General features: G+C 49.9%; 1 long non-coding RNA gene across 2 annotated transcripts in view; it reads left to right on the top strand.

Annotated features, from left to right (window-relative positions):
- The window catches only part of LOC116863071, a 28,858-nt gene extending 8,365 nt beyond the window's left edge, over positions 1 to 20,493 (top strand). Inside the window, exons 3-6 of one of the 2 annotated variants that reach the window (XR_004381762.1) lie at positions 594 to 700; positions 9,840 to 10,003; positions 17,693 to 17,780; positions 20,475 to 20,493. This is a non-coding gene — a long non-coding RNA (uncharacterized LOC116863071). Of the gene's footprint in view, positions 1 to 483; positions 701 to 9,839; positions 10,004 to 17,692; positions 17,781 to 20,474 lie in introns of those variants that run through there. The other variant, XR_004381761.1, reaches the window with a different exon arrangement.
- Positions 20,494 to 20,992: the final 499 nt, after the last annotated feature.

Here is a 20,992-nt window from a genome sequence, read left to right as displayed (position 1 = left end):
CTCCGAGCCCTTGCCAATCTCTCCAGCAGTCAGGTTTGCTTTCTTAACTCTGTCCACCACTTGGTCTGCGAAGGCCTCCTCTAGTCTGACTTCAAGGTCTGATTTCCCCTTGCGGGAGGGGAGGGAGGATTGTGTGGTCAAATGGACGATTCCCTCTGAGAGATAAGTTGGGGATATGAACATGAGCCCCAGAACCAGCAGCTTCCGCCACTCTCTGCTCTCCTGTGCTGTAAGGGCCAGCCCCCTGCCACTCCTCCTGAGGTGGACCGAGGGAGGGCTCTACTGTTTACTTAAGACTGGTCCCATCTGCTCAGACTGGCCTTTCATAAGGGGAGGGATTTATGCAGTGTCCTTGTGCACAGACCTGGGATTTGCCTGAAAACCTCGGGCCTCCAAGAATATTGTTGAACGCTAAAATGTTCAGCCACGGAGATGATTTATGATTTGTCTGCATGGACAGTGTGTGTGTGTGTGTGTGTGTGTGTGTGTGTGTGTCTTTGTTGGGGAGAGGCACAAACATTAATGGGTACTTTTCACCATTCCTACTTCTAAATCCAAACATTAGGAAACTTCTTTTTCTGTATTTAACTCAGGAAGCAGCCCACGGCACCAGGCTCTGGAGAGCCAACTTCCTGACTTCGGCGATGTGAAGATGGTCTAATAAGTTTTTGGTGCCGGCAAGCAGCTGTCCCCCAAGCAGGTTGGCTGATATCCCTGCTGGTGGAAAGGGGCTGGGGGCTTATGGAAACACAGCTCTGATGGTTGCTTCATTGCGGGTGGCAGAGGATTTGGGGAACAGGGCTGAGTGAATTGCTGTCCCAACTCCTTTGGGCTGTCTTTACCTTACAGGCCTTGGGGATCTCAGTAGGGGAGAAGTTGGAGAAACTTAGAACACAGGAAGCAGGTGTAGGGAGTTCCTTGGCTCAGTCTTGGTGCCACGCCAAAATGAAGCCCGGGGATGGTAAACAGAGATCCTACAGAACCGGGTTTGGACGTTCCACGTGGGATCTTGGCCCTGGTTCCTGGGAAATTGAGACGGCTTTAGCAAGCTGTGGAGACACCTACAAATTCCACTTATTCATCAGCTTTGGGAAGTAAATGCAACCTCTTTTCACTGCCTAGTGGCTGGGAAGGTGCATTTTCGGCCTCCATGAGCTTCATTTGGGGTTCTGCCATTTTCTTGCTCATGTTCCAAGTTTGGACTTCCCAGGTCTTGAGTTTTCTTTTCCCTCAGGCCATTCATAATTTAGCCAACAGCCTAGGACAGGGGGCGGCACACATTTTGAAAGGAGAGCTTGGCAGGCCCCTAACTACATGGGAGTTGGTTCTCATTTGGGCTCAAGGGATGATAACGGCTTCCCCGTAAAAAAGAAGCATTTCTGTGACTCTTTTAATGAAGGATTTACTACTAATTTGATAAGTTCAATGCCCTTTTCCCCCCTCATTCTGAATGAATAACTTTGTCAGTCAACCCCGAGGGTCTGCAGAACCTATAAAAATGCTTCCTTTGGTCTCCCGATTTTAACACATTCTGGGGCTGGGGCTGCCTCTGACAGACCAGGGAGGGGCAGAGACATTCCAGAGACCTGGGCTTAGGGCGTTATCTCTTCCCCTACCCCAAATCCTCACCCTCCATGTTATCTATCTTTAAGGCACAGGCAGGGACCTCCTAGGGAAGTGCGAAGGGCGGGGTCTTAATCAGGTTTGGGGAAAGAGAGGGAATAAGTCGAGCTCAAAGAAAGATGGGGATGGTGAGAATGTTGGGGGACCCTCCTCTCTTATACTTCTTGTGTGTCGTATATGAAGGTCTGCACATTATGCACTGGTTGCAGTCATCTGGAGTGTATAGGTCGGAATTTGCCAAGTGCCGCTTGGCCGAAACAGTGTTAAATAAAATTGTAAGAAATGCTACTGGGCCTTGCATGGGTTATTTAATCCTATCAGTGATAAACAATATTAATGGGTAGCATCTCAGCTGGCACAATATCGTGTTTCATTTATATACACCGAGATATATTTAAGCATGAAAGATAGAGTTTTTGGACGCATGTATTTCTCAGCGATTACTTGGAAGGAATGTGATGCAAGCAGTAGAAACCTCTTCTCTTGCCATGTAAACCTGCCCCCTGCGCCCACAGGCTGCCAGTCATACATATTTCCAGGGCTGGCCGGCCACACACACACTGTCACAGGTGGGCCTCCACTGGTAGGTGTAAACATCGATGCTATAAGTGTAGGTCCAGGTTTATGCACGTGTACACGACACACACACACACACACCTGCATTTTAGAGTCACACATTGGGTCTCCCACCCCTCTGTAAACAGACGCCGCTGTGAACATGCAGACCATCCCATGGGTGGATATTTACATTACACAGCTATGATATTTACATGCACAGATACAAGTGTTCTCACATGCGAGCACCCCTGTACGGAGCCTCCTACCTGAGTGTGCATCTGTGTACATGAGCACCTTTGTACACACGTCCTCCCACCTGTGGTGTCCATCGACAAGCCCCATATGGCCACAGTGTCCCAGCTGCCCTGTTATTCTCGGAGGCTCCAGACCTGGGGGACAGTATTTGAATTGGGTGTTTGCCCTGTATGAGCCCTGAGGCCTCCAGAATGGAAGGCCAGAAGGAACGTCAACATTGCCAGCCTGCCCGGCCTCTGATGAAAATAACATGAAACCCCAGGGGATGGGATGAGGGGTTGTGTAGCTGGTCTCTGCAGCTAGGGGTGCCTCCAAAAGAAGATCAATCTTATATTTGCTCATTTAAATGTCAGGATACCTGAGTGGCTTCTGTGGTCCTGTTTCTGTTGCCAGTTGTCTGTGAGCTTAGGTAACCTGCTCTCTGGGCTTTACTTTCTGCCTCTGTAAAGTGAAGTATTGGCCCTGACCTGTGGTTCTCAGCCATGGTGGGTACACGGTAGAATCATCTGGGGAGCTTTTTAAAAAATACAGACACCTGGGATCCATCCCAGACCAATTAGATCAGACTCTCTTGCGGGGGGTGGCGGTGGTGCCCAGCATCTTATTTTTTTTAAAAGCATCCCTGGTGATTCTATATTCAACCAATGTTGAGACCCACTGGCCTAGATACTCTCCAAGGCCCTTCTAGCCCTAAAACTCTGTGCTCTGGAGGACCTTTTTAATATATAAAGCACCATGCAGGGCACCAGGGCACTTTGCTGAAAGTTCTGATTCACTGGCTTAAGATCCTACAAAGCCATTAAAATCACTCTTCTTTCCATTTAGGAAGAAGGAAAATTTTTTAAAAAAGATTTTGTTGATTTATTTGACAGACAGAGATCACAAGTAGGCAGAGAGGCAGGCAGAGAGAGAAGAGGAAGCGGGCTCCCCGCTGAGCAGAGAGCCCAATGCGAGAGATCCCAGGACCCTGAGATCATGACCTGAGCTAAAGGTAGAGGCTTTAACCCACTGAGCCACCCAGGCACCCCAGAAGAAGGGAAAAAAAAATTTTTTTAAAGATTTTATTTATTTATTTTACAGACAGATCACAAGTAGGCAGAGAGGCAGGCAGAGACAGAGAGAGGGAGAAGCAGGCTCCCTGCCGAGCAGAGAGCCCGATGTGGGGCTTGATCCCAGGACCCTAGGATCGTCACGTGAGCCGAAGGCAGAGTCTTTAACCTACTGAGCCACCCAGGCGCCCCAAGAAGGAAAATTTTTGAACAAACTATCTATCCTGGAAAAACTCACGTCCGCCTTTCCAGTTGTCTCTTTGTTTCCTTCTATCTTTGTTCCAATCCCCCATCTCTCACACCCTCACTCATCAAACATTAATTATATGCCATATATGCAAATGCTGTAAGCGGGCGCCTGATCACTGTGATAGAAACCTTGTTACCTGCCCATATTTTATGTCTAGTTTCCCACCCAACTAGGCGGGTGGCAGAGTATTGTTAGTAGAGTAGATGTTAAGGCACAGGCCCCCAAAGGGTTGGGGTGGGGGAATGTTTTCTCCCTCCCCCAGCTCTAAGTCTGGGAACAGCCGCCCCTCGGCCCATGCCCCAGTTCTAGAGGCTGGCGAGGTGGCTGAAGAAAGCCTTGAGCTGCGTGTCCTAGAAAGCTGCTGTCAGACTTGGGCCTTTGGGAATCCTACCTTAATATTCTCCAACAGCAGTTCCCCAGACAGAGCCAGTCCCCCTTGAAAACACATCGGCTTGCGGCCCCACACCTGCTGAAGGAGGCTGAGCCTAGCTGGGGTGCCTTATCCACGTGGCAGGTGGAAGGCAGAGCTGGGCAGAATGGACTGCCAGCCTGGGGTCCCTTTTTCCGGTTGAAGGGTGATGACGAGAGTAGGGGCAGGGGTTCAGCCTTCCACCTGGGGGTGAGGGTGGAGCAGGAGAGTTCATTCTAGACAGAGAGCCTCCATTTCTGCCTCCATGCTATCACTCCCCAGAGTTGATGTTTGGGGTGCCTGCCCCCAGAGAAAATCAGCCGTGGCCGGTTTGCTCTCACACTCTCTCTCCTCAGCTCCACCAGCTGGCTGACAAGACAGGCTCGGCTGGGTTGATTTTCTCCTGAAGGTGTTTGGACGAGTTTTATTTATTTATTTGTTTGTTTAAAGCTTTTATTTATTTGAGAGAGAGAGAGAGAGCAGGAGAAAGGGAGAGGGAGAAGCAGACTCCCCAAACAAGGAGTCTGCATGGGGCTCCATCCCGGGACCCTGGGATCATGACCTGAGCCAAAGGCAGATGCTTAACCCACTGAGGCCCCCAGGCGCCCCCGACTAGTCTTCTTTAGGGAAATTGCTCCAGTGTGCCAGGTGGGCACTGCGATGGGGCCTGAGACCTCTGTGGTTTCAGCTTAACGTCTCCAGTCCACGCGTGCTATTTTTCCATTTGCCTCTTGATTTTCCCCCCTTCTTTCTTTTTGTCCCCTTCCCCCCTGCTGACATGCCAAGTCAGGTCTTGGCCCCCAGGGAGGCCTGCACATACAGTGCGAAAGGTGGTTGATCTCAGCAGCTACCCTTCCTCCTTCCCCCTCACCTCCCCTGCACTGACAGAAGGCCTGTTGCTAGGGAGGGAGCCCCACTCACCGCACAGGATCTTCAGATTCTCTATGCAGAGCCAGAGCCCAGCTTCCCACGCTTGCGCCCCTTCCCAGGGCCTACCTCCCCTTGGGCCTGGGGAGCATCACACCCCAGGATGTGATGGATTCCCCAGGCACCTTCAAAGGGCTCCGCATTTGTTTGCAATGCAGACCTTGAATCCTGCTCTGGTCATAAATGTTGTTTATTTTGACTAGGACCTACTGAAAGGGGGTTGGGGGTTAGGGAGGGCACAGAGAGGATGCCTAGGGAAGATCATAAAACCATTAGCAGGACAGGGCTTTTAGAGGTCAAAGGATCATAGAATTTTCTGGCTGGCAGGAACGTTGGCCATTAGGAAGGTCAGAGATGACCCTCTGTCAGCAAGAGGCGTCTAGGTGCCACATGGAGCTGGGGGGGGGAGCTTTGGGCCTCTTTCTAGAAAGTGGACACAGGCTGTGGGGGCATGACCCCCCAATAACCTTACACGGGGTGGGGCACTAGTTTGCTAAACATGATGGATTTGCCCTCCCAGTGGGAAGAACCAGTTGCTCGAATGTGCAGTGGAGCTCCTTGTTCTGGGGAGTGGGCACAGCTCAGGGTAAAGGAAATACAATCTTGCTCCTATCATTGCTTGGAGCAGCTAGTAGATACCAGGTGCTAAGCCTGATCTCTTCCAGTACCTGCAAAACAATTTTGAAAGAGAAGTTACTGCCATTTTGCAGAGAAGATAAACTGAAGCTCAGAGAGGGGAGGTGGTTTGCCCAAGGCAACACAGCGAGTTAGTGGTAAGGCTAGGGCCAAATCTTAATACTTCGCATTCTTTAAACCTAATCTCCTTACCACCTCCTCTCCCCTCCACCACCTGCTTTTGGTCTGGTCCTAAGTAACCAAATGAGAGCTGGGCTCCCTTCCCTCTAAAGCTCATGGTAGGGGCTCAGGAAAGCTCAGGAGCAAACCTCTTTCTAGTAAGAACATCAGAGTCCAGGGCTCCTTCCAGTCCCTGGCATAGACCTGGCTCACTTTGTAGAGAACATGCTCCCATAAATCCTGCCATAGTCTGGAAACCTTGCCCTTTGTTTGCTGTGTGACTCAGGGCAAGTTATTTCACCTCTCTGACCCACACTCTCCGGATCCATCTCTAGACCTGAGATCTTCATGGAAGGTGAGGGTTGGTGGTGGAGGTAGTGGCAAGCTGTTCCCTTTTGAGCTCCTCTGTGGTGTCATAGCTCTGGGGGGTAGGAGGAGATGAGACTTGGTTTTGCCCTCAAGGCTGACTCAGACCATGAAAAAGACAACTCAAAAGCAGACAAGGCTAGGCTGGTTAAGACCACTGCTGAGAATGGGAGGGTGAGAGCCAGGGCAGAGGCTGGGCTGTGAAGAGGCAGCTTAAGCGGCAAGTTATTCCCTGATCTCCTGACTGTGTAATCCAGTTGTTTGGAGAATGGAAAATCCCTTCTCCTCCCCCCAACTCCCCCTCCCCCACAAAGGCCTCCTAATAGGCCTGCCAGCCTTGGGGCGCTCATCAGCCCAGACATCACTCTGAGAACAGTCTGCCAGGGGTCCCTTTCATCCCTGTCCCTCAGTGGAAGATGGGGAAGCTGGGAGAGGGGCAGGGGTCTGGGGACTTGTGTGTATGTGTGTGTGTGGGGGAGAGTGTCTCCAGCTCTCTGGCCTAACAAAAGGATTGGGGACACAGATGGGCCTGTGTGCTGAGGGAAACTTCAGGGCCAGGGACAGGGGCAGGACGGCTGGGTCTTAGGGCAGAGGTGCCTTGGGCAGGGCTTACTGTAAAACAGCCCATCATTTCATCCAGCATGTTCCTTTCACATTTTTATTTGAAGATGTCTCCCTCCCCAGCACCTTTGCCTCCCCACCCCCTACACTCATCCGTCTCTGGAGCTGCTGACAGCTGCCCTGCGGGTGAACTCCAGATCCTCCTGCCGCTGGAGAGACCCTGGGTGGTGGTGGGGGGTCGGTCAGGCCAGAGCATACTCTGTTCCAGCTCCCCAGCCCCCCAGGGAGTCACTCCCTCATGATAGTGGCACCTTTGGTTCCAAGAACGAGAGTTAAAGGAAAGAAAATGAAGGAAGGAAGGGGCAGGTAGGAGAACCAGGAGAAGGATGAGAACGGAAGAAATGAGGGGGGCGGGAAGAAGAGGAAGGAAAATAAAGCCAAGCAGCAGCACTGGAGAGGAAAAGAGGGGACTTGGGATAGGAGAAGGGAGAGGAAGGAAAGGAGGAGGGAGGGCTGGGGCCAGAGAATTGGGAAGAACTAGGGAGATGCTTAAGAGGTTGGGGGAGCCAGACAGGGCTGGGGTTTGGAGGAGGGTGGGGGTGGGCTACCCTGATACAGGAAAGCCCAGGTCTCCCCAGGTGTGTGGGATGAGGCTGGAGGGGGCCTCCTGCCCACTTAGCTCTACCTCTAGGAACTCAGCCCTCCCTCAGGCTGAAGGGTAAGCACTAGGAGGCCATGGACACAGACCGGTGCTCTGGGCTGTAACCAGGGGGTCTCCTGCTCGTGATGGTCAGGGCTGCGATGACCAGCCTGCTGAAATCCTTTAGTTCCTTCCACACAGTGGTGACTGCTTCTTTCCGGCCCACATGCCCATGCCCACCTCATCTGGCCTCACGGCTAGCCTCTGTCCTGCCTGCTCCTCTTTGGCTCCAGTGCCCACTGAGAATCGGTCCTAATTGTTGGCTGGTGATGTGATGTTGGACCGGGCCTTAAAGACCAAGTATTTTCTTTTTTTTTCTTTAAAGATTTTATTTATTTATTTGACAGAGAGAGGGATCACAAGTAGGCAGAGAGGCAGGCTGAGAGAGAGAGGGGGGAGAAGCAGGTTCCCTGATGAGCAGAGAACCCGATGCGGGACTCGATCCCAGGACCCTGAGATCATGACCTGAGCCGAAGGCAGCAGCTTAACCCACTGAGCCACTCAGGTGCCACAAGACCAAGTGTTTTCTATCCCTTTTCTTTACAAGTGGGGAACTGAGGCCTAGAGACGGGAAGAAACTTGCTCACAGTCACGTTGTGAGTTAACGGGGAGCCCTGCCTTTCTAATATCGCAGGCAAACATGGAAACAACAGCCAAAGGTTGGGGGCAGCCTGGTGTCTCTCTGGAGAGGGCCAACCTTCGATCCCCTCTGCTGGGAACACCGCCACGGTGGTTTGTATCTTAGCGGAGGGAAAACACTTGTGATTCCAATAGTTAACTACATTCTGAGTGTATGCCAGCAACTTTGACGTATGTTGTTCTTGATAACTCCTCACACATATCCTGTCTGGGGGATATTCTATGGCCTGCATTTACAGAGACATAAATCAAGGCCCAGAGATGTTAAGTAATTTGCTCAAAGTCACACAGCTAGGGTTTTGAGATGGGATTTGCTCATGCCACGTTCTCTCTTGGATGATGACAGCCAATGTTCTCTACCCTCACCCTATTCTCTAGCCCCTCCCCTCGATGCTCCAGGGATTCGACCTGAGTCACACACCCCCACCCCCACCGCCCCATGTTGTACAGGGCTGATATTGCCAAAGAGAACCCAGCTGGGTACGATCCTCTGACCATGACCCACTGACTTCCTCCAAAGACCCCACAAGGACAAAGGTAAGGTCCCCTGAGACTCTGTGTGATTTATCTGGTGATATTGTTATTTTATGGGATGGACCAAAGAGGTGCCAGGAAGCAAGTTTGCTGTAAATCTCTTTTCTCTGCTCCCTTTTCCTTTGCATGTCCCCTCCTGGGATTTATGGTGGAAAATGTACAGAGCTAGGGACTTGGGGCTTGGGTTCAGGCTTGGGGTGGGAAGGCAAGGGACAATACATCTTCCTCCTCTGAGACCCGCTACACGTGTAAGTGTGTGTGTGTGTGCGTGCGTGAGCACTAGCCACGCTCCATCGCAAGCCTGCAGCGTATAGACCGCAAAATCTTTATTAAGACCTCCGTGGCACTTGAATGGCTCTGTGGACAGAGTGTATTACCTGCACTTGAGGCATGTGATGGGGACAAACCCACACGCTGGTGCCCCCTGTGTGCTTCCTTCACTGGTGCTGTGTGAATTTCTGAATCAATCCAGGAACTTGGGAGCAAGAGCCTTCCTGGGAGCAGATGTGTGACCCTCCAAAGATGGGAAGAAGCAGGGGGCTCCCCATGGGGCATGGGGCAGCTGGAAAGGAACCTGCTTGTGGGTAGTTTTTGCAATTGGGGAGGCAGGTAGGAGGACAGCTTAAAGTCTGCCTTTAAGAGACACCAAAGCTCCTGTCCCTGGGTAAAGTAGGCCCCAGTTGGGGACGTTGCCTTGGCTTGTACTGTGGGTGCTATGCTCCAGCCCAGCTCCCTGAGGACAGGGAGCAAGCAGCTGCAAAGCTGATTCAATCTGTGCACAGAGCTCCGCATGTGGCCATCTCCTTGCTGGAGGGTCTGTCCCACGAGGTCACACTGGTGCACCCTCTCCCCTTTCACTCCTCTCCCCCCATCCTGAGCTTTCAGGGCTGTGAATGCTGCTTTGTTTCCTCAAAGCAGAGCTACAGCCAGAGGTCTAGAGAGAGCTCCACCCAAAGAAGGACTTGGACCTGAGGACACGGGGATGGGGAAGGGGAAGGAGAGGGAAGAAGCTGAGTAGGGGATGGGAAGAAGGGGAGAAGCTGGGAAGCCTTTCCTGACTTCTCCCACCACTCCCTTCCCCAGAGGCCTCTTCTCTCTGTTGAACCCCCTTCCCATCCCCAAGCTTCTTACACAGGTTCTGATGTTCTCCACTTCTGGTCCCCTCCATTGCAGGGGAATTTCTCCAGAGTCTGTGGTGCCCGGAGGACATGGCCGGGGCACCCCACAACTCGCCACAGTCCTTCATCCAGTGTACAGGACCTCAGGGAGCACTCAGTGAATCCTGCCAACTGAATCCAGGAGAAAAGCGGAGACGTCACCCTTCGCATTAATACCAGGTCACTCTCCCACCCCATTTTCTCCCCTGCTCCTCTCCCTGCTGCCCAGACCAGGGCTGTGCTGTGTCTCTAGTTAAATATATGGAATTATCTATTACAATACTTCAATATTTATTACATTGATTTCACTTTAAATGCTTTGTAAATCATAGCAAAAAATAATGGCCTTCCAACAGAGAGTCATATACCGTAATCAACTGGAAGAAAGTCGGCATTGTAATTTAAAATAAAAAAAATCCTTATGTGAGGCTCTCGTTTAAATTAAGAGACAGGACGTGATTCAAATAATAAGACCCCAGTGAGGCTGGCTTTTCTTGGCAAATTAGTAGAGGTTTTAACTGGAACTGAAAAGGTGTTAAGGTGGAACGCTGACCTTATTAGACCTTAATTATTTTCTGTTGTTACATTCCTGGAGCAGAGGTCCCCCCCACCCCCGCCAAAGTGGCCATGTTAAGTCTCATCGCAGAAACTTTGGCTTTAGAGAGATATCACTTCCCAAGAGGTATTAGTGGGATAAAGAGGAGACGCTGGGCAGGTGTCCCTTTGCTTCATCCCAGAGTTTCTGGGGCCCCCACTACTCCTGTTTGTAGGCAACCTCCTTGTCCTTGAGAGCGGAGAATTCACCTCACCTCACTGTACCTCTCTGGCTTCTTGCAGTCAAACTTCCATTGTCAGCCTCCTCCCCCGGGGTCTATGTCCCCTGTGGGCTCCCGAAGCCTGTGTCCCTCTGGTGGAGAGAGAGGAGGGGCCTGGACTCAGCTGGCCACGCTTTCCTTGTTTTTCACCCCAACCTATCTGCTCTGCCTTTTGTGGGCAGATTATTGGTCCCAAAGCTAGCCAGACCCCGCCCAAGATGCTCAGGGCCCCTGGAGATGATCTCAGAGCAAATTCCCTCCTCTCTCATTATAGATAAGTTGAGTAAATGACCTAGCGCTGTGCCTGGTGCAGGGTGGGCACACAAGAGTGGGGCTTTTATTTTTTGCAGGAAGGAAGGGCAGTCAGGAAAGTCTTTTTCACTTGCTCCCAGAACCCCCCACCCCCACTCCCACAATATATCCTGCTGGCCCCCAGGGTGGGATGCAGTGATAGGAAAGACATATGGAGCCCCAGGAAGCCCCAGCACAGATTTCCATTTCCACACACTCCTCCCGAAGGGTCACCCAGCTGAGCTCTTTTTATTAAACTCAATCAGCTCCATTCCTCCCACTGGCCTCCAAACTGACTTCAGATTTGATCAGAGTGAAGGAGAACTTTCTCCAAGGCCTGGTGACTTGGGGACCATGTCTGGTGGTTCATCACTATGCAGGAGAAGGTTGGGGTGGAGGTGGAGGATGATGGAGAGTGATGGCACAGGCCTGGAGGTGGTGTTGGGGGAACCCATGAGGCCATTACAGGTGAGAGGGATCCCCTAAGGAAGAGGGAAATGATGGCTTGATTCTGTTGCCCATCAGCTGTGAATGTAGGGGCATTTACTATAGCCGTGGGACCTGTATTCTTCGGAGGATATCCAGAATCCTAGAACTGCAGCTCTGAAATGGTTTTAGGAACTATCTAGGCAGACTCTCTGGCTTTATAAAGGGGACCCTGAGTCAGTGTGAAATGATCAAACACTCTGCCTGAGAGTCCATGGGGGTGCAGAGTCGAGATGGTGAGGGAGGAGACACAAGCTATAGGTGCTGTGGTCTCTGGCTGGGTGCGTGTGTGTGGGGTGGAGGGATTGGCTGAGCTGGCATGCAGGAGCCTGGATGTGTAGATGTTGACCTTGGGCCAGGCATGTACCGGCAGGGGTGGACCAGTCCCTGCTCCTGGCCAGCTGGAGTGACCCTTTCTGGACCCCATTCGTGTTTCTCGTCACTCAGAAAGGCCATGGATAAAGGACAATGTGCCAAAGGAGCCAAGGGTCTGGGCTCCCGCCTAGGCAGCTGCATATGACCCTAGAAGCACTTCCCCTCCCTGAACCCGTTGCTTCCCTGCCCTGGGGTGATGAGTGGGCTGGCCACAAGCTATGGCTGTGCTACACACAGATGGCAGGGACTTTTGTGGCCGGCCTGGGTGTAGAGATCCAGATATAGAGATAATGTAATCAAACTGTGATTTGTAGGCTCCGAGGGAGTTTTGTTTCCCTTTTTCCTACCTTCCTTGTGGCTTAACTCCAAATTCTGCCTCACGCCTACCAAGATAGGACAAAGGAGGAAGCTTAATTTCCTAACAACATGACTGCAAGATAGCTGACAGGTCTCTTCTACCCATGTTACAGGGAAATAAACTGAGGCACAGATAGATTCCCTACCCAGCCCTTCCCTCTCCGCAGCTGCTGAGAGGCAGAACCAGGATAGGAACCCAAGTGTGTCTGGCCCTGGATCCGTGATAATTCACAGTGGAATATGGGCTCCCTGAGGGGCAGGAATTTGCAGACGACTTGTTCCTCAGCCCCTGGAATAGTGCCCGGTACACAGTGATGAATAAATATTATTAAATGATGAATGTCAACTTGGAGAGAAGGTTTGGTGTAGCAAAAGCGAGTTAGCAATAAACTTACTGGGGGCTTTATCTTACATCACAGTTTTCACAGAAGGCTCTGCACAGTGAAGAATTTGGAGTAGCATTTCCTTGTTCCGGGGAGCCCTTTCTGGCTGTTTTTCTATCCAGTTATCATCATGCCAGAGGTTGGGGCCTCAGTGGTTAAGGGAAAAGGAACTAAAATGCAGAAATGGCAACACTGGTGGTAGAGTCATATCTCTGTAGACGTTCAGATGATGTCACAGAGGGAAATACTATCTTGCTCCTTGGGAGAGTCCCTGGGAAGAACTTGTGGAGAAGAGAACTTCACACGTTTTCGTAATCAATTCATCCTTTAGTTTTATGACTTCAGAGATGGGACCTCGATGATGCAAAGGCACCAAGCTTTCATTCAGCCAATTTTTACTGAGCACCTACTACAGGCCATGCACTGGGTTAGGTCCTGGCAGGTGCAGGGAGGCCCAAGGCATGGCCCCTGGCGCTTGGGAGCATGGTCAGTGCCTCAGCAGCCAAGCTGGTCCAGCAGCTTGCCTGGCTCTTCCTTCTCTCCTCCTTGGTACGCAGAGAGAGTCACTATCTCACTCCAGGTCAGACTAAGGGTCTCTCTGCCCACTCCCACCCTCACTTCTCACCCTCCACCCCGAGCTCCCTGGCTGACTGAAAAGGTGCAAAAGGGAATCTGAGAGATTCTGTGCTGTTTGTTTTGGGTTCAATGGAATCTCATTTACACGTGTTAATTGCAACTAATTGGCACTAATTGGATGAACAGGAAACCCTCTGGGAACACTCATACCTTTAATTTGTAGTAAATATCATTAATTAACATATGCTAATTAGAACCAATTAACATTGATTAAGGGTTTCCAGCTACTTGGAAAGTACAACTCTGTGTCCTCCTCCCTTGGTTGCCTGAAGTCAGCGCAAAATAAACCATGTAAAGTCTGGGCAGGGAGAGGACTCCCCTTCTGGAGACATCTCCAGGTGGGGGAAAGCCTGCACCCAAGCTGGGTGTTTGGAGAATGGCACCCTGTCCTCTCCCGTCCCCAGGGGCAGAGGGATATGCAGGGGTCTAGGCTGTGAGGTTAGCGAGAGAGTCTGATTGTTGGGAGGTTCTTCCCTGGGCCTGGCTCCCAGCATGGGTTGAAATGGCACCCTAGAGATCGGCCTAGCCACCTAGCGGGGAGGGTGCTGCTGCTGAGACCAAGCAGTGTTAAGCCTCCTCCTTCAAAGATACTGGAGACTGAGACGCCCATCAGCCTGAGTCCTGTTTGGTGCGTGTGCGCGCGCGCGCACACACACACATACACACACACACACACACACACTCTTCCTCCATCTGACAAAATTATGTTTATGTTGACCTCCTCCATCTAACAAAGTTATGTCAAGGTTGACCTCCTCTATCTGACATTGATATATGAATGGGGATACCTCCATGGTCTGACATGGATGGTGGGACCATCTCAGTCAGAGATTTCCGATTTCTTTTGCCCATCTTAGGATGTCTCTCACTCAAGACCGGGACGCTGTTCAAATTATCCAGAGGATTGGTGTCAGATTTAAAAAAAAATAAAATAATTTGCCTGGGAACCATAAGGCTTTCAGTCTACTTTCAGTTCTGTTACTAGCTAGCTATGAGACTCTTGGATTCATTAAAGTATGTATATAAATTCTTTTTGGTCCAATTACAAAAAATTAAGTGTTTACGGCAGACTTTCCCCCCTCGCCTCCCCCATCTAAGATTGCCTTTTCTGTAACAAGCTTCCAAGGCCCTACCTTTCTTTTTCTGCAATCTTCACCTTACTGCATCGTGTCCCATGTCCATCTTCATCAACAGGCCACAGGTTCCCTGAAACCAGGGTTCAAGGCTGGCTTGTTCATTGTGGCACTTCACGGGCATTAAACAAGGGGCTGTTGAGTTAAATAATAGATGGGATGAAAAAAAATTGTTGAACAAATGAATGAACACATAAAACAAGGCCATCTTTAATTTCAGCCACCACAGAGGAAACAACATTTGTGGTGTGTGTGTATGTGTGTGTGTGTGTGTGTATAAATAAAATGTTATATATATCAAATGCACTCATGTAACACGAATATCTATCCCAAAATCTTAATGCTATTTTTGCTCTAGCAACTTCAAAATTATGTGTTCCAAACTTTAAAAACCAAAGAAATCACTTAAAACTTTAATTATTTACATCTATTGTGGATTTATTTTTGTGAATTTCAAATAATACTTTTTTTTTTTTAAAGATTTTATTTGACAGAGGGAGAGCGAAATCACAAGTAGGCAGGCAGAGAGACAGAGGGGAAGCAGGCTCCCTGCTGAGTGGGAGCCGGATGCGGGGCTCGATCTCAGGACCCTGAGATCATGACTAGAGCCGAAGGCAGAGGCTCAACCCACTGAGCCACCGAGGTGCCCCGTTGAATAATACTGTTGTTTTTTTTTAAAAGATTTTATTTATTTATTTGACAGACAGAGATTACAAGTAGGCAGAGAGGCAGGCAGAGAGAGAGGAGGAAGCAGGCTCCCTGCTGAGCAGAGAGCCCAATGTGGGGCTCGGTCCCAGGACCCTGGGATCATGACCTGAGCCCAAGGCAGAGGCTTTAACCCACTGAGCCACCCAGGTGCCCCTGAATAATACTGTTTTAATTTAAATGTCTGTTTCAGTCCTTCTGAATGGAGGTAGCAAACAGTGACTCAAAAATTAAAACTAAAAGTTTATTATTAAAAATTCATGAGACTAAATATGTATACTTCTGCCAGCACTGAGAACTGTTACTGGGTACATCCTGAAGCCAGTTTTCTCGTCTGTGCCATGTGGCTATGGGTACTTGTATTAACTCTCTAGGCTGTTCATGTAGGAAGTGTGGGTGATTTGGTAACCCCAGGAAAGGAGTATTCTCCAGGCCACCTGAGAAGAAATGTCTAACTCCCAGATCCTAGCTATTGCCTCTGATGTAAAGAGATAAGGGCCTGAATGGGACAGAACCTGACAGAATCCTCACCTCCCAGGGGACCTTGGTGGTAGATCCTTCCTTACCTAAACAGAGAAAAACAGGACTGGACAGAGCAGGGAGGTGTGGAGGCGGGGGAGGGAGTGTTTTGGGATTCAGGACAATGCAAATGCAAGGTTGGAAAGTTTGCCCTGTGAGAGGCTTTCCCCCCACAAAGGAAAAAGTGGATTAAAAGCCTTTGGGGTACATGCATTCATTCACTAAATTCTCCTATAACCTAATGATGCAGGCACCATTACTATACCCATTTCACAGATGAGGGAACTGAGGCTCAGAGAGGTCAATTACATGTCCCTGCTCACACAGCCAAGTGGCAGGGCTACAATTTGAACTGAAGTTTGGATGCTCTGTGCTGCCTCTGTCTCCCACCCACATTTTTGGTGCCCATAGAATGGCTCCAGGAAGCTGTGGCTCCTGGGGTGATGTCCCCAAGGCAGGGAGCTCCTGGCCCTGTTTCAGTCTCAGCAGCATTGTGGAGTGGACCCCCCATTCCCAGCTCCCTCACCATGGAAAGCTGAGGTCTGAGGGAGAGCTGCTGGCAAGGTTCACAGCAGCTTAATTACCAAAATGATTTTAATTTGTTTTTGTTAATTGAAATCTCATTAAGCAAGTAATTTACTCCAACACAGCTCAGGAGTCCACAATTCTATGGGTGAGGAGGCAAAAGGGGTTTTTAAAATTTGCCTTAATCTGGAGAGTGTGCTTCTCGCTTTGTCTTGTGGCCTGTGTGTGTGTGTGTGAGTGGGTGTGCACATGAGTGGGTGGGCACTTGTTCCTCCTGTGGAAAGGCCTCTCTGGCTGGCCAGGGATACCCTTTCTCCTTCTCGGCCTACACTCCCCTGTCCCACCACCCCAGGGCCCTGGAGCCCACCTTCCTTGCCCCATCCCCCAGGATGATGAGAAAAAAGGGAACCCAGGTCATCCCTCTGTAGAGCACCCCTGTGTGCACCCAGGCATAGCGCCTGTGGTATAGACACCACTGGTATGCCAAGGACTGCTCTATGCACGAGCTGGAGACACTGGGGGCATGCATGGCCCCTTTTGAAGGAGGTCTTTTCTGAGCTCCGGACTTTGTGAGTTCATCTGCTAAATGCTCTGAGTCATCTTTCCTGACTCCTATTATCCCATGCACAGCAACCCCTTTGCCAAGGTTGTGCTCCCCAGATTGTAAACTCCCAAGAGGGCAGGGTCCCCTCTGCTTCCTCAGGGCTATGGCCCCGGCTTAGCTGTGGGGCTTCTTAACTGGGTTTGGGTGGGCCAATTCTTTATCGGATGAGACTCTACCGGGAACTGCAAGCCTTTTTAGCATTCCTGGCTTGCTTATTTAATACCAGGAGCATATCTCCAAATAACAGTGACAACCCAAACACGCCCTTCTCCTGTTTCCAACTTCCTCTAAGTGGAGTGGGGATTCGAAACCAGCCCAAGTGTCCACACACTGGCTGGCACATGGTAGGTCTTCCGTGAGCCTTTGTTGAGTGGGCGACTGAGCGTGGATGTGCGGTGCCTCCAATCTGGTAGGTGCTTGTCCATGATGTGCGTGCGTGCTTGTGTGTGTGCATGTGTGTGTGTGTGTGTGCGCGCACGCGTGTGTGTGTCTTTGTGTGTGTCTGTGTGACTGAGCATTGCATGAGCTGCTCCTTTGATCTGTGCCCCTAGGTGTCCGGGGCCAGCAGTGGGTTCTGAGCCCTACTGCAGGCTGGGGTCCCGGTTCTCCAGAGCTCAGACTGCACCCGGCATCTTCCCTCTCTCTCTTCGTGGCCTTGTTCCCTGGCTGCCTCTCCGAGGTCCCCGCCACCCAGCTGCCTCCTCCTTTTGCCCCCCGACTACGGCCACTTGGTAGTTTCCCAGGCCTGACATTTCCAACATGCAATGCCATATGTATTGCCACTCTCAGGTAATTATCACGTAAAATTAAGCTAGTCTTGTACATGAAACCAGCAATTAGCCAGGGATTGAAGGTCAGGGAGAGCTCGTTTATAGAGTCGCTAACAAAATGTTAAGTGGAAGTGTGTGTCAGATGGGCCAGGAGGCTGGATTAGCCGGGGTCGCAGCAGTGGGACTGGAGAGCTGTGGAGACTCCGGCTCTGCAGCACCGGGCACAGCAGGAGGAGCTGGGGATTTATAGCTCACACTTTTCTCTTCCAGCTCTCAATCTGGGGCGCGGCTTTGAAAGAAGGTTGCTAAGCCTGCTAAATCCTAGTGCACACCAACACCCCATTCATCTGGAAACCCGGTAGGTCCTGCCTAAAAGACTGGCTGTCAGTTTCACCTCCTGCCTGGCTGCCCACCACCCTGGCATTTTACCCTCAAGCCTTTTACATCTGCTTTGGGCATCTGAAGACAGGAAGATCTTTCAAGACTCAAAAACTTGACACATACCATTCTCTTTGCTTGGAACACCTTTCCCTCTCTCCCAACTCTCCCTTATCATCAGCCTGGAAATTTTCTTTCTTTCTTTCTTTTTTTTTAGAGGCAGAGTGGCGAGCATGCATGTGTACATGCTCAAGTTGTGGGGAGGAGCAGAGAGAGAGAGAGAATCTTCACCTGCCTCCAGTAAGCCTGATGCGGGGCTCCATCTCACAACACCGAGATCATGACCTGAGCTGAAATCAAGAGTTGGATGCTTAACTGACTGAGCCACCCAGGTTCTGTATCATGCGGCCAGGCCTATTGCCCAAGACGATATTCATAGATAATCTGCTTCAGGCACAAAGACACCCTCCCGTCACCATCCCTCATGTGACTTAATTTCAACCCTCTTCACTCTCTTTCTTGCCCTCCTCTGCGCTTGTTCCCCTTTGTCCAAAGACCTCTTGAGATGGGGTATTGGAACAGGATAAGACTATCACCTTCCTTTGCCTAGAACCTAGAATCCGGGTTGGAATCCAAGACCAAGTTATTGGGGCCCATATCTCAACCCTAGGAAACATTTCACCATGGGAGACAAAGCTGGGAATGAGCAAAATTCTTCTTAAATTCTGTTTTACATTTAAAAAAAGTCTGCCAAGGGGCACCTGGGTGGCTCAGTCTGGTGTATCCGACTCTTGATTCCAGCTCAGGTTATGATCTGGGTCATGAGATCGAGTCCTGAGTTGGGGTCTGTGCTGAGCGTGGTGCCTGTTTGGGATTCTCTTTCCTTTTCCTTCTGCCCCTCCCCCTGCTTGCACTCTCTCTCTAAAATAAGGGGAAAAAAGTCTGTTCAAAAAACCCTACCATAGGGGCACCTGGGTGGCTCAGTGGGTTAAGCCGCTGCCTTCGGCTCAGGTCATGATCTCAGGGTCCTGGGATCGAGCCCCGCATCGGGCTCTCTGCTCAGCAGGGAGCCTGCTTCCCTCTCTCTGCCTGCCTCTCTGTCTACTTGTAATCTCTCTCTGTCAAATAAATAAATAAAATCTTTGAAAAAAAAAAAAAACCCTACCATAAACAAAGTCCAAACACAAATGACAAGCTAGGGAAAAATTATTTGTAACTCATATCATGGGCTAATTTCCTTAATAGATAAAGAGAATCCACAAATCAATATGAGAAAGATCTACAACCTGAAAGAAATAGGAGCAAAGGATAGCAGGAAATTGACAGAGAAGGACCTGAAAATTGTTCTTAAATATATGAAAAGATGTTTAACTTCATTCATCATAAGAGTAATGCAAAATTTTTCACCTGTCAAATTACATTGGCAAAGATCAAAAAGTGTGATAACGTTCTGTCAGTCAAGGGAGAGGAAACAGACACTCTCCTATATTGCAGGGGCAAACTGGAGAAATCTCTCTGGGGGGAAATGTGGCTTTATCTGCTAAAATTTAAACATGCAGAGATGTTTTGATTTGGGATTCCACCTCTAGGAATGTATCCTGAAGACTGACTTACGCACGCAGTTCAGAAGATGTGCTCAACAAGGGCAGAAACTTTCTCCTATTTTGTTCACTTCTCTCTCTCTGGCACCTGGATTGCTGCCCAGGACATAGTAGATATTCAAAAAATGTCTACTGAATGAATGAATGAATGAATGAATATGGAAAAGGACACATATCCAAGATTATTTGTTGCAAAATTTTTGGTAAGAGCCAAAACCCAGAAATAATGTAGATGTCTAACTACCATGGAATAGTGTATCGGTGTTAAGAAGATCAGGGCAGCTCTCCATGTACCGATCAGTAAGAACCTCCAAGATATTAATCTTATTAAGTGAGAAAAGCAGGGTGTAGAAAAGTGTGCATAATAAAGAGCACATCTAGATATTTGCTTGTCTCTCTAAGAACATCTCTGGAAGGAAGCTCCCAAGGCAGCCACCATGCTTGCTTCTCAGTAGAGGAACTGGGATCGTGGAGGATGGTGTTAGGAGTAGCTTTACTTTTCTGTGTATTCTCTTAGATTCCTTTAATTGTAGGTCAGACGAAGTTACTACCTATTCAAATAAACAAATACAATTCACAATTTAAAAGGAGCTGGGGGCACCTGGGTGGCTCAGTGGGTTAAGTGCCTGCGTTCAGCTCAGGTCACCATCCGAGGGTCCTGGGATGGAGCCCCACATCAGGCTCCCCGCTCAGTGGGGATCCTTCTTCTCTTGCTATCTCTGTTGTTATCTCTGTCTCTCTCTCAAATAAATAAAATCTTTAAAAAAAAATAGAAGTCTTTTGGGCCTGTCCACTTGCGTACACACGTATCATTACATGTCCTGGGATGCCCACGTATGCATAGGCCAACATACATGGACGATTCCGATTTACTTTGCTCACAATTGCCGTTTTGTTTTCCCAGATGAACCTAGTTCCTGAGGCCTTCCCCCGCGTCCCCCGCCCCCACTCAATAATCTTTGATGGCTCCCTATTGTCTCTAAAGTCCAAACTCCCTGGCCTGGTCTCAGGATCTCCTATTTTCTGACCCCGATCTACCTCCCACCCCTCCCTGCTCCTGGTCTTCCCCACAGGAAAATGGAACTACTCGCTTTCCTGCATGCCGCTATCCCGATGTGCCCGGGACTGTGCTTCCTGGGAAATCAAGAACCGCTCTCCTCCACGGCCACAAGTCATTGGCACTCTTTAAGCCTCATCACACACCTCTTCCTCCAGGAGGGCGTCCTTGATGTCTCGAGCTGGAAGTGGTCTCTCACTTTTTATCTGCAATTCTTTTACAGCACATAGGTTCTTTGAACCTGATAGTAAAGCCATTTCCATACTTGAAAACTCTTCTCCTAAGCTATTGGAAGGAAGGCAGGGTTCACGCTTGATTCCTGTTTGTATTGTCCTCAGAGCCCTGGGGAAGTGTCAGACACATACTAGGTATTCAAGAAATGCTAAAGGAATACATAGGCCTAAGTCTAGGTGGTGGGTAAGTCTGTCCAGTGTTTGTATCATCTAAGCCATCATTTTTACCCTCATCATCAGCGGGGGGGAAAGACTTCCGCAGCTCTACTTGCGCATAGCCTGTGTGGGGCCTTCTGGAGAG

This window comes from Lontra canadensis, unplaced genomic scaffold (assembly GCF_010015895.1).
Source record: "Lontra canadensis isolate GAN:19392208 unplaced genomic scaffold, GSC_riverotter_1.0 scaffold503, whole genome shotgun sequence".
NCBI lineage: Eukaryota > Metazoa > Chordata > Mammalia > Carnivora > Mustelidae > Lontra > Lontra canadensis.
This window is presented reverse-complemented; position numbering and strand designations above follow the sequence as displayed.